The sequence below is a fragment of the Mesoplodon mirus genome (assembly GCF_964341445.2).
Source record: "Mesoplodon mirus genome assembly, chromosome: 11".
Lineage (NCBI taxonomy): Eukaryota > Metazoa > Chordata > Mammalia > Artiodactyla > Ziphiidae > Mesoplodon > Mesoplodon mirus.
This window is the reverse complement of record NC_138987.1, coordinates 93,425,127-93,439,166: the sequence shown is the minus strand read 5'-3', so window position 1 is coordinate 93,439,166 and position 14,040 is coordinate 93,425,127. Positions and strand designations below refer to the sequence as shown.

Genomic DNA, 14,040 nt, shown 5'->3' with positions numbered 1-14,040 from the left:
CAACTAATCATCGAAGGGCTTCTTTTATGTGAATGCTTGGCAACAAATACAAGCGCTGCTGAATTACTCAAAGTATTAAATAACTTTATGAATCTCATGATTTACCCTGAAACGACCATGTTGATATCTCCTCTGATGGTACAAAAGCAGTGGAGGGCAAAACTGCTGGCACTTTAGCGTGAATCACGGCAAGGGTACAAAACTTTACTAGTAATAATTATATTCTTCACTATCAATCATTTTTAAAAAGCCAGTTTCACATATGCCTTTGATAAAACAGTAAAAGTTATTAATTTTATTAAATCTCACTCCTGAGAACGTGTTCTTTTTAATAATCTGTGTGATGAAATGTGAGCATTTCATCATACCAAATATGTAGAAAAAGCATTTCTACCTATACCTAATACATAGGCCGTCTTGAGGAAAAGCATTTATGCAATTGAGTTGTGAGCTAAACTATACACTTTTTCCACAGAATACCATTTTTGCTAAAAGAATGACTGGCAGACAACTTACTGTTATATATAATTATTTAGACTTAGGTACCTGGTATTTTCTCTAAAGTAAATAAAGTGAGCCTGATGCTTCAAGGAAAACAACTAACAATATCTGTTGCTGATGATAAAATTTGAGCTTTCAAGAAAAAATCAGAATTTTGGAAAACTTGAACTGCATACCAAAATCTTGACTGCTTCCCACTTCCTCAAGACTTTTTGGATGAGATTCATGGTCATATTAATGAATGTGATTTGCTAAATATTGTGTAATCAAATGTGTCAACATTTGAAAGATCTGTAGAACTCAGTCAACTGTTATTTTTCAGATGACCAATGTATGATGTTATAAAATCAAAGACAGGTCAAAGATCCATCCAAAGTGCAAGGTGGACCAATAGATTTTTACATTACAGAGTACAAAAAATTCATTGATAAGGTTTCAGATTCAACGCTGCAACTAACCCTTAAGAATCTACCACTTGCTGAGTTTTGATATATCAAAGAATGTTCACAATTATATGAAAAAGACACTAAAATACCCCACCCCTTTGCTTCTCTGTATCTGTGTATAGCAGGGGTTTCTACATGTATTCAAACAAAGCAACATGTCACAACAGACAATATAAAAGCAGTTATGAAAATCCAGCTATCTTCTATGTAGCAATGCATTAGAGAGAGTCTCACTCCATTTTTTGTTTTGGAATACCTTTTTCATTAAAATATGTTATTTATGTTAACCTTTCATGTGTTTGTTACTTTTAAGTGAATAAGTATTTTAAACATTTCTCAGTTTTAATTTCTAATATGCTAAATATTGACAGATACAGTCCACATAAACAAAAGATCTTTGGGGTTCCAGTAATTTTTAAGAATGCAAAAGTGTCCTGACACTAAAATGTAAGAAAACCTCTGGTTTTTAACACCACAAAAAAGAGTGCTTTTAAGTATGTGTACATAACAGAATGGGCACCTGAGAATGAGTCAGAAGGTCTCGGCTCCAGGTCCGCTGCCACTTCTTACTTGCTTTGGGATCTGGATAAATTAGTCTCTCTTAAGGTCTTAGTTTCCTCATCTGTGAAACAGGTAATTCATGTCCTGTTCAGAGGATAAAAGACAAAATACGTGAAAACAACTTACAAATTACAGGTATACTATTATTATAAGATCTCAGAGTTAAGAGTTTTAATCTTGTGATCATATTTCTACAAAATTATCCCTATTAAAATTTTTTTTTTTTTTTTTTTACTAAATGCAGAACTTACAGAAAATGCACAAGGGAGAGTTTTTGATTGGTCAGTTCGGTCAAACGTCCAACCACATAATTTTACTGTATCAAATTTCGTCCTGTACAGTTATGATTGGTAATGTGTGTTAACTATTATGTATATTTCCAAATACACACAAAAGTACAGGAAATAGTAACAAACCCCAATGTACCCTCAACAATTATCAAAAAGTTGTCAAGATTGTTTCATTTCCCACTTGTGTGTGTTTGTGCCTATCCTGAAGTTTTTAAAAACAAATAATAGGCATCATTTCATTTTGCCTGGAAATACTTCCATATGTATCTTTAACAGATGAGAATGTTTTTTAACATAACCATAATACCATTAATATAGATAAAAACTTCATAGTTATAATTCTTAAGTATCATCTAATACACACTCCATGTTCTAATTTCCTGATTGTCTCCAAAAAAGTCTTTGTTAGTTTTTAGTTGTCTTGTAGCATCAAAATATCATTCTTATCAGTTAATTTACAAGGGAATACAAGATTATCAGCTAAAGCTGAGAAGGCAGAAGAAATAATACCATGCTTTATATACCATGTACAGTTTATAAAACAAAGTCAAGAACTATTTTTCCTGAGAAATGTGCTTCTCCTCCAAGAAAACAACCAACAAAAATAACTAGAGAAACCCACTACAAAATAGGCCAGACTGGGGACACTTGAGTATTCTGAGAAGTGACCAGAAGAGGACATAGCTCAGCTGCTCAGGAAGGGAAGAAATTGTAAGGAGCCACCACCTGCCATTTCAGAAAAGATGAGGTCAGGTCAGCCCCAGGGTCAGGCAGGCTGGAGGTGAGGTCAGGGTCCAGGTCCCAGAGTGAGCATAAAGCTTAAACAAGCCGGGAGCCCAAGGCTGGAAGGCAACCCCCTGCAGGCTTCAACTCAACGCTCAAAAATCAGTACTCTAAGCTAGAGAGAGAATGCAACCACTATCAAAAGTAACTATTTGTGAGAATTCAATTTACTCAGCAAACATTTGTCAAAAGTGAACTCAACTAGGCACTATCCTAAGATATGAGTTATATTTTTTGGTCATTTATACAGTTAAACAATAAGCAGTATATATGTCTCTACACATGACTTTCCCTATTAACTTTAAGGGGAAGAATGGAGATATTTAATATTAATTGCCTTGCCATATACCATTACAATTTATATTTATATTTTTCTGTAAACTGCAGTTTAGCCCACCTGTCACCCAGACATTAAAACAAATTTGATTTCTACTGTCCTTCCCACATATGTTTGAAGAGTACACACCACATTAGCTTTGATCACACACATCACAGACCCCTAGCATTTATCACTACAATTAATGCTTTTCTAAATGGAGTATCTAGTTTAGCAGGAAATCAAGGAAATGTTAAAGAATCTCCCACTTCCTATGAAAATTGTTTTATTTTCCATAGGCTTATTCCAAGTGTGTCAGAATGTATTGTAGATGAAAACTGGTTAGGTGCATATAGAAAAATTTTCAAGATGTGGTTCTACAGGCACATACACTTAATATTAATCCTTTTTGAAAATCCTTTACTGCAGTTCCACCTATATATATTTTTTAAGTTTAAAACTACAGAAAGAATGGAGAATGAGAGAACACATTTCTTAAAAAATGCTTGAGAAGTACTTCATAAATGTGCCCAAAAACATGAAAGAGTCACTAAGAAATTTTTAGCTGACACTACAAAGGACATCTTGTCAACAACAACAGTAAAACCTGGCAGTCAGACAGCTACAGAGTCCAGACTTCCCCATTTCAGAACTGACACTTTTGTATCAGGTCTACTACTTGCAGAAAAACAGTAAAAATCCTAAGTTTAAAATAATATTTCCGGTGAGACCACTAACTCCCCTATCAATCTGTAAGGAGAATGATTAACCACACAGAGCGCAACACAGCCCAAATTTACCATCAGATTCCTGCACCATGTGGATGAGGCCTGGAGGGGGTGTCACCCTTGACCCCATTTTCTGGTAACTGAGCTGAAGCGCTTACTTGTAGTTTCTGTACATCTTTTGTTTTGTGCGCTCTCATACAAGGTACCATCAAAACAAACTGTCCTGGGAGTTTAGCTTCACTTTATAGCACTATTGTGATTATCGTTCTTAATGGAGAATCTTACCTAAGTATACAGCCCGATACATACAACTCTAAGTAAACTGTAAAGAATGACCTTAACCTCGCTGTAAAAACATGAGGTTCTTAGCAAATCACAGCAGAAGAATTGCATACAAATTGTTAACAAGGAGTTAAAAACTCAAAGCGTGCATGCTTCAATCTACAAAATATTACGTAGGTTTCTTTTTAAAAAATTGGTTAAAGATGAAGTCAATTAATGTGTAGACGTCTATTCAAATTGGTTTGGACTGCAAATAGATAATAAAAAGTTAAATCATTAACATTATTCACCAGGATATCACAGGCAAAGTAGGTTATTCACAGAATAAGTGGGGCTATAAAGAGCACTGTATAATTTCCTCTACTCTGTTCATTACTATCTTCACAAGACATCGCTCTCTGCCATCAGATTTTCCATGTAGTGTTTACTTGTTTACTGCCTTTCTGTCTTCTCCCACTAGAATGTAAATTCCATAAGGGCAGAAACCTTATCTTATTTTCCACTCTATTCCAGATTCGGAGAACAGTGTCTAGCACACAGCAGAGGTTCCGAAAAAATCTGCTGAATGAAGGGATGGATGGATGGACGGCCTCTCCCTTTCACCTCCCCTCCTTCCTTTCCTCCATACTCCTGTTAACCATCCTTTGAGGCCAGGGTCAAACTCTGCTATCCCTAGGAAGATTAGGTCCCCAATCCTCCAGTCTCTTTCTCCTTCATACCGTGAATTTGGCACTTCCCAGCTGTCTGATAATTGTTTATCCTTGCGTATGTATATAGCTCCTTTAGAATTCTCATGAGCCTCATTTTGGGCAGGGACCCGTGCCCCCTAACTTCTGGTATCCACGTCAGGATGTGTAAAGAGTACACCACTGATAAATGTTCTGTTTGACTCATTCATATCTGTAGTCAATCCAGAAATCAATTTCGTTAAGAGTTTCAACTTTTTATAACACAGCCCTCCCTTTCCAGTAACTCAACTGAAACTGCAGGGGGTCCCCCTCTATTCTGTAAATTTATCTTTGTCAATTTCAAGCTTTACATTCTCACATACACAACTATAGCTGCTCACAGTGCACTTCTCCATCCCCCTCCCCCAAGATTAATTTTTGTATGTAATAAAAAAAACCCTGTGACTTTTTGGTGATACCTACAATGAGGTATCTAACCCCAATCAAGACGGAGGTAAAGTTTCATCACTCTCTTCCTGTTGCTGAGGTATTAGAGGGAATTTTTTCTTTTTATGCCTTTTTCCTTTCATGTCAAGATGTATCCCATTTCCTTCTTCCCTGATCACAGCCCTGGCAAGCTTTTATTATTTCTTTGTACCTGTCCTTGGTAATCTGCCTCAGATCCTCCTTTTTGAGCCACTCCTGTTTCCTTCAGTCATTTATTTGATTACATTTCAAACTTCTCAGTCAGTTTGTGTATGAGACTGGCGTCTATTCTTAAAGCCTGAGCCTGCTTCTTTAAATCTGGCCAAGCTTTATGAACCCTATATCCTTTCACAAAGCCAACCAAGCCTTGGTCATCTGGGCTAAATGAAATGTACAAAAATATCAGATTATCCACAACACAACATAATCAGAAAAAATTTGACATCTGGTTTTGGAATATATCATATGTGGCTTTGGGCAAGATTTACTTTCTTAATTATATTTTTGCTTATGCCACCGTTAGAAACATTTTCTTTTATGATGGTGGATACCTGTCTCGGTTTTAAATTTTGACACAGTTAATTTTCTTTAAAAAAGCCAATCAAACATCAACTGTGGTTTTTCCTATGAAGCCTTTTTAACTAGTTTTTTCAATCTGTTGAAAACTGTCATAAAATCTGGTTTCTGTTTCCCCTGATTTATTTCTTCCCTGTTCTTGGGCTTGCTGATCCAACTCAGCTTACCCTATATTAATTCACTTCTTTAATTTAAAGTACCATTTGCTTGAGAATGCAAAGCATTATAAAAACATTACACGTCTAATGAAATTTTCAGTCCAAATAACACTGGATAGAAAACTCCGTTTGTTTGTTTGGTTTTTTTTTTTGATACTCCAGGAGAAGTTGGGTTTCTAGGATATATTACACTGATAATGCTAGCAAATTATATTTAGTGGGCTATTACGACTGGCTGAAAAATAGAAAAACATTAATTTTGAACAGCTATGTAAGTCAGCTTCATCAATATATAATCCCATAGGCCAAAAACTCCACAGAATTAAATTCCCAATACAGGCATTTATAGAAAAGAGCATCAAAACAAACTCACACATCAACCCTGGCCCTTCTCCTGACCCCAGCCTAAACTCTGCACCAATCTCAGACTTGATCTCAGCCTCACTGCCACAAATGAGTTTCTAATGTTTAAGAAAAAGGAAAAGAACTAGGTTAACAGGATCTTCTCTTTTGCCCCCTTTTCAGTTACTGCCATTAAGCTTTTGGTCAAAGAGATCCTTAATCCTCAATTTTACATAACCGTTTCCACTTTACAGCTCTTCAATTATTTTACATTCAAATGTGCATTTATAGCGCTTGAACCTATTTTTTTTTCATGTTATTCACCATACTACCAGCAGAATTAAGAATAAACTCATTTGTACTTTTCCCCCCCGTCATGTAGAACTTTGATAAGTACAAGTTATTTTACCTAAAAGACAACTTTTGGGCTGGTGTCTTTTAGGTGAAGTTTTAACAGATGTTAAATGTTAACCCCCCCAAACCTTTTTAACAACAAGCTTTCACACAGTCATCAAACTCAGTTAAATTCCAGAACTTTACTTAAAAAACAAACCAAAAAACTTTCACAGAGGCTAGTCACATTTTGACTAAAATCCCCATTCAAAGCCCCAAATTTTTAGTTTTTTAATTTACCTTCTCCAGGCTGCTGCCTTCACCAAACACAGAATTCCACAAGCCTCAATTAACTACGGCCTCCCCAGCTGTTTATCCAATACACATGATTCTCAAGCAAAGGTAAATAATTCACAAGTGACTAATTCAATTGGTAAGAATTCTTTTCTTCTTTTAAAAATTTACCTCGACTTCAAAAATCTCTTTTCGGAGTAGTATAAATCCTTTGAGGAAACAGTTGTCACCTATGTGCACTCATAAGATGAGTGGCTTAAAGAGGCATTTTTCTGACAGTCTAAGTTCCCCAAATACTAGTCATAAGGTCTTTCATGGATGGTAAATTACACACACCACACACACACACACACACACACACACACACACACACACACACCGGAAGGAAAGGAAAGAAACATACCTGGTCATTTTCTAAACAGGTTTGATAGGTTTGGTTCCCTCATAAGAGCAGAGTATTTACTTACAATCTTTTAAAGCAGAAGTGGCAGCCAGAGCACTGGGTAAATAAAAACTTCAGAGAGGTTTAAAAACCCTGCATCTTAACTCACTTCCCCCTGATTCAAGGGGACGGCACTGCAAACCCCAGGGCAAATGAGATTATGTAACAGGTTTTTCCTCTCCACTTTATTCATCACAGGCTGTTTGGAGGTGTGCTTTCTCCAAACGATCTGAGGCACCTGGGACTTGATTTAGGATCTCTGCAGCTGACGTTTGATACATTTCCTTAGGATTTTGCAGGACCCATTCATTTTAAGATATACTTGTATTTTCTCGAGTTAGTTACCGGGTTGCTGCTGTTGTCGTTTTAAGGAAATAAACCCAGCAGCACCTGAAAACTTCAGTTTTGCACCAATATCTTCCTCCTCTGTGTTTCATTCCGTGAAACTACACATGATAACACAGACCTTCGGTCGTCTCCCTGGGCTTTTTCCTTTCTCACGTTTTTACGACTGGTGTAAATAAAGAAGTCACTGGCGCACCGGGCCGGGCCCCCAACACCGGGCCTCAGGGGTCCCAGGAGGAAAAGCGAGTTGACTGAAGAAAGCAACCCCGTCACCAGCCCGGTGGCCGCGCGGCTTACGCCAAAGGCGAGCTGGGTATAATGGGAACCGTCAGGCCGGGGCCCCACTTGGCAGGCGTGTTGTGTAACAGTCGCGCCTGGAAGTGAGCAGCTTCGCCCGCGAAGGGACCGCGTCGGCGGCGGCTCCTGGCGGCGAGACCCGGCCGCCCGGCCTGAGGCCCCCGCCCCCCGCGCCGCCCCCCCGCCGGGCCCCCCCGCCCCCGCTTCCCACGCGCGCGCCGCTCCGGCCCGCGGTCGACCCCCACCCTGCCCTGGACCCCGGGCCCAGCCGCCGGGAGGGCAGCGCCGGCGGGGCGCGCGGACGAGCGTCCACGCTACCGGCGCGGCGGGAGCCCGGCCCCGCGCCCTCCCACCCCGCAGTCCGCGCGGCCACTTACTTTCGGGGCCGCCGACCTCCCGGCTCCCTGGGGGGGGGGACGAAAGTCGTCACGGCGTCTCCCCGCGGGGCCCCCTCGCCTCCCGGACCCGCGAGGCGCCGCGACGGAGCCGGGAGGGCGGCTGCGCTCCCGCTCGCGTCCGTCCCGTCGCGCTCTCCTCCTCCTCTTCTTTTCGCTATATTATCTTCTCCTGCTCGGAGGGGCGGGAGGCTCGGGACGCGCGGAGCCGTTTGCAACTTTTCTTCGCTCTTTCTCTCAAACCCCCCACCCCCGATCAGCCTTGAAAAAACACTGTCGAAAGGGGCGAGGAACCTGGGAGGTGGAGGTGGCGGCGGGGACGCGGAGGGGGTTGGGAGAGGTGATGGTGGTCGTTTGAAAACTGCTCAGAGCCCCCCAAACAGGGATACCCAGAAAGAGGGGGAAAGGCGGGGGGCTGGGGGGTGGGGGGTTGGGGGGAAAGAGAAAGAGTCGCTGGTCAGGAAACTTCAAGCGCGGATGAGGTCATTGGTTTAAAAATAAAGAGATGGCGTCACTTGAAACCAATCCCAGTGAATGAACTCAGCGGAGCCCCGGGGAAAGGAGGAGACAGGCGAGGGCAGGGCGGTGGGCGCCGGGCGGGGCCGTGCGCCCGCCGGAGCTCGGAGCGCGGCTCGGCGCCTGGTCGCGGCCGCTCGGGGAGGGGTCGGGTCCCGTTCCGTTCCGGGGCCCGGCGGCTCCGGGACAGGTTCCGCGGGCGCCGTTGGGAGGAGCCGGGCGGCCCGGGGAGGCGGCCCCGCGGCCTCCTCCTTCTGCGCCCGCGCGCCTGCCTGCCGCCCCCGGGGCCCCTGATCCCCGACCCTCGGCCCCGCGCCTTCAGTGCTGCGCCCCAACAGGTATTTCAGGGTGTCCCCCCCGCCCTTCGGCGCCCCAGCGAGGCGCAGAGCCTTTTCCGCCTCCTTGGGCTGTTTCCAGCCGCCTCCCCAGCGTGAAGAAACGCCAATAATGATTTGAGAGCATTACAATCGCTCTTTAAAAAGTGACGAATCTAAAACGCAGGGCGCTGCCGTCTCTTAGGAAAGAGAAGCTACAGGTACTTTAAGAAAAAAATCACACTCAGGTGGTCAAGCGCTCAGCTCCCTCTGTGTGTTTGTCGTTGAAAACCCTCACCTGAATGCTCCTAGCATTCATTACTTTACTGTGCTTACATTTACTTATTATTTGTAAATGTAATGAGCACGAACAGGCTAAAATGCTCTTCACAGGTATGTTCTGTATAGGGCAGCACAGACCAGAGGTTCACCGCCTCTTGCGAAGTGCAAGAGCAAGACCCCGTTGATTTAACTTCACACACTTCGCGCATTTTTTATTTGGATTAATTAAAATAGCTTTGTTTTGAAACTACGTTACACACTTTGGGAAACTAGAGACCCGAGGTGGTGACAAACCAGGACTTGGAATCACTGAACAGGACAATCGGAGCTTTATTCTAGTGTGCTTTGAGCATTTGAGCATGAAGCTGCTTCTACTGAGAAGTACTCACGTGGATATCACATAACAAAGATGTGATTAATGACGGAAAAGCACACTGCGAGCGGACTGCCCCATGAGCCAGAATTTGTGTGTAGGAATAGTAGCTCCTAAAATATTCCATTTACAATGTACTGGATTTGGGACATTGGTCCCTAAAGGCCAATCTTTGTTGGGGAATGTCCGTTTGGACACTGCCTGGGGCTTTCTGTTGTTGTTCTGTTTTTGTTTTTGATTGGTAAAAGAACTGAGAAGCAGGTTTGGAGTTCATCTAACGAAAGATGAAACGTCTCCATACTCCTTTTCTGCCTTTAAATCCTGCAGCTTAAGTGCATTCGTTATTATAATCATTTAAGGTTAGTATTAGGGTAAGCCTCTAGGAACTTCCGGCCCATCTTTTACAGGAGGAAAAGGAGCCCATCTGGAGAGGGGGAGAGCGCTGAGCACTCGAGGCAGTAAAAGAAGCCTGAAGGCCATGGATGCGGAGCCGACTTTCTGCCTCTGCCTTTGACCTCTTTAAGACTTCGGCAGAGGGGAAGCAATCTCTCCCGCGACGCCCTGCCCTCTGGTGGCCGGGGGTTGTTGCTGCAGCTCCAATGGGATTACTGCCTATGGTCTTAAAGAAAACCTCTAGAAATCGACTGACCATATAGACCTGCTGTTTCTAGAACGGTTTCAAAGGGGTAGTTGGAGATGATCTGCATCTCCAGTCTGACTAGCTGGAGGAGTTGGGATTTGGGGGAAGGAAGGAAAAGAGAGAGAATCCTTGTCCTGGAGGTGGAGAGCATGGATCTTGAAGACTTCTTCTTTAGCTGCTGCGGCTCCAGGCGCCTTATTCTGACACGTCTTGAACCCTCTCTCGACTTTCTTCATTTAAACAACAATGAAATTGGAGCGCCTTCCATGTATGTGGTGCCATAATAGCTATGATGGGAGTCTCCCAGTGCATATCATCTAACTAGGGAACGAGTCATGGACTAAAACTAATGAAAAACTAAATTAATGATTGAGGGGTATACGATATTGGTTAAAAGAGTCCAGCAGAGAAAAGGAGCGATGTCAGCTGGGGTGTGATAGTTAAGATCTAGTTTGGGGTAAGAGGGTTCAGCTGAGGGACGATTCTAGAGGGGAAATGGCAGGAGTGAAGACATGGAGATGGAACGCATAAGGGGTATTCAGGTAAGGGATGAGTAGACCCTTCTAACAGTAGTAGAAATTGGGGTGTAGCAATCAGGAATTAGGCTGAATTTGAGATTTACAGGCAGAGGTACATGAACGGTAGGATACATAGCTTGTTAGTAGTCCAGCAAATAAATACTGAACAAGTTTACTTCACTAAAGGGTACATTCCTCCTTGTTCTACTAAAAGAGCTTCTGTATATGCCAACAACAAACAGGTGGGACCAAATGTAAAACAGTATCATTTATTGATACAGTTGCTCCAAAGAATATGAAGTATTTAGGTATAAATCTAATAAATCGTGTACAGGATCTGTATGCTGAAAATTATAAAATGCTGATTAAAGAAAAAATTAAAGAAGACCTAAATAATTGGCTTGGAAGCCCCAATATAGTAAATATGTCAGTTCTTCCCAAGTCGATTTATAGACAACACAATTCCTATCAGTAATCCCAGCAAGTTTTTTTGGTAGGCATAGGCCAGCTTAATCTAAAACTGCTTCCATTATGTTTAAAAGATTGAGTGAGTGCTAGGTTCCCCAAAAGCAGACAAACGGCTCATGTATTTAGGGCGCCAGCAAAGCACGGGCTCCAAGGTCTTACAATCAGGTCATCTGGAAAGAAGCTATTTTTGTTTCAGTACATGTAAGTGTACAGTTTAGTACTGTTTCTAGTTAGAGTTTAATATGAGGGAGGCACACCAAATTTTTTGGCCAGAATTAAAGATGGAAGAGGAGCACCATCATCTTTAGTGCTGAGACCCCCTTAAGGTGTTTGTTTGTTTGTTTGTTAATGTATTAATTTAATTTATTTATTTTTGGCTGCACTGTGATTTCGTTGCTGCGCGCGGGCTTTCTCTACTTGCGGCGAGCGGGGGCTGCTCTTCGTTGCGGTGCGTGGGCTTCTCACTGCGGTGGCTTCTCTTGTTGTGGAGCACGGGTTCTAGGCACAAGGGCTTCGGTAGTTGTGGCTCGCGGGCTCTAGAGCGCAGCAGGCTCAGTAGTTGTGGCGCACGGGCTTAGTTCCTCTGCGGCATGTGGGATCTTCCCGGACCAGGGCTCGAACCCGTGTCCCCTGCGTTGACAGGCGGATTCCCAACCACTGCGCCACCAGGGAAGTCCCCCTTAAGGTTTTTATCTGTCCCTGGCTCTGGGACTGCGGTTATAACTGAGAGGCAAGGCCCCTTCCCTCATGGAACTAACATTCTCGTGGGGAGAGAAGACAAAAACAGCCAGGGCTGTAACAAGATCAGTTTTACTGGAGAAAACTGGGTGTTGTGATAGAGCATGGTTGAGGGTGGGGTGAAGGTGGTTGGCGGAGACATTCCTGAGGAAGGGGCGCTTGAACTGAAGCCTGAATGCGAGCCGGGATGTGGTCTGGGCAGGGGCAGCAGGTCACTCGAGACTGTTCAGCAGAAACAGGATGACTTGTAGGGAGGGAGTCAGTATGTTCCCAGGGCAAAAGGGAGGCCAGTGGAGCTCAAAAGTATAAGGCGATGGCGAACAGGAGCCAGACCATACAGGACCTTACAATGCACGGTAAGGAATTTGCATTCTACTCTGCAAGAATGAAGCAGGTTAGCACATGACCTTGTTTATGAAGAAGATATTTACAAGTAAGCATAAGAGTTTCATTTTGAAATGGGAGTTTTGATAGTATTCTATAAATATTTAATTTAGCAGCTCCCTCTTCCACTGGGAAGTAAGCATTTCTGATAATTTCGTTTTATCTCCAGGGATCCCATTAATGTTCCCAAATCAAATATTCTTATCCTAGGGTTCATGGCTTCCAGGGAGTACGTGGACGGGCTTCAGACGGTCTAGGAGCCCCCTAAAATTTTGTACGTATATGCTTATGTGTGTTTTCCTGTGAGTGGGTCCCTTGCTTTCAACAGGTTTTCAAAGCATTTTCAATACACACACAAAACGAATAAGACCGACTTTACCTTTAAGTCTTGGCTGTGTTTTTTGGATGGTACTTGCTGCTACTGTCCTAGGGCTCGTGGTCCCATACAAATGAATCACAGCTCTGGAAGGAAGCAAGTCCTGCCTCAAAGAGGTGACACTATGTTGGAGGAGGGCACTCTTCTGGCAGAGTAGGAGGCGATATTCTAAGAGTTTGTCTCTGGAGGAAGTTCCTGGAAGAAAATATTACCTCTGTGACGTGAGAACAAGAAGACACCTAAGACGTTACCTGATGCCATCCCACTCACTTTACATAAAAGGGAGCAAAGGTCCAGAGAGGTTAAGTGGCTTGCCCAAGAACGCACAGCTAGTTAGGGACTAAACTGGGATTAGAAACAGTTCTCCCATCTTTCAGTACAGTGCTCCGTGCTCCTCACTGGAAGGTTTGTGAAGAACCTGGACCAAGTATAGTGCTTAAAAGTCTAATGGGAATGAAGTGCTCAATTCCATTCAATTAAATTAAACAAATACATGCTCATTTGTAAGGAAATGGAAGGAAGGAGGGAGGTGAAGGTGTTCGAAAACATACAATCCCCTCTCTGAAAGAGATGAAAAGCCTCAACGTCAAATTAAGATGTACAACCAGGAAAGAATAAATGGCAACAACCCTGTTCTCAGTGTATGTCTGATCTTTGTGTGGCAAATATGTAAACAGACACAATAAATTACAAAAGCTAGATGACTTTTCATCTATCAATTAGGCAAAGATTTTTAAAACGGGTATGGGACTTCCCTGGTGGCACAGTGGTCAAGAATCCTACTGCTAATGCAGGGGACACGGGTTCGAGCCCTGGTCCAGGAAGATCCCACATGCTGAGGGGCAACTAAGCCCGTGCTCCACAGCTACTGAGCCCACGCGCCTAGAGCCCGTGAGCCACAACAAGAGAAGCCACTGCAATGAGAAGCCCGTGCACCACAACGAAGAGTAGCCCCTGCTTGCCGCAAGTAGAGAAAGCCCGCATGCAGCAACAAAGACCCAACGCAGCCAAAAATAAATAAATAATTGATTGATTGATTCTTTAAACAAACAAACAAAAAACCAGGTAATCCCAGGATTGAGTCAAGAGTGTGGAGACACAGGTAAGCAGAAAGAAAGGCAGTGGACGTGGCTGTTACAGAATGCTAAGAAAAAAGCATTTCAAGCAAGGAAAGAGTGTGTTTCAAGT

General features: G+C 43.0%; 1 protein-coding gene across 5 annotated transcripts in view; it reads right to left on the bottom strand.

The window, feature by feature from the left end:
* DUSP16 (dual specificity phosphatase 16) overlaps window positions 1-8,898 on the bottom strand; it is an 85,580-nt gene extending 76,682 nt beyond the window's left edge. For 4 of the 5 annotated variants that reach the window (XM_082636524.1, XM_082636522.1, XM_082636523.1 and 1 more), the window contains exons 1-2: window positions 8,226-8,898; window positions 1,468-1,592 (exon numbers count right to left, since the gene is read on the bottom strand). The gene's annotated coding sequence lies outside the window, so the exon portion shown is untranslated. Of the gene's footprint in view, window positions 1-1,467; window positions 1,593-7,167; window positions 7,979-8,225 lie in introns of those variants that run through there. The other variant, XM_082636525.1, reaches the window with a different exon arrangement.
* Window positions 8,899-14,040: the final 5,142 nt, after the last annotated feature.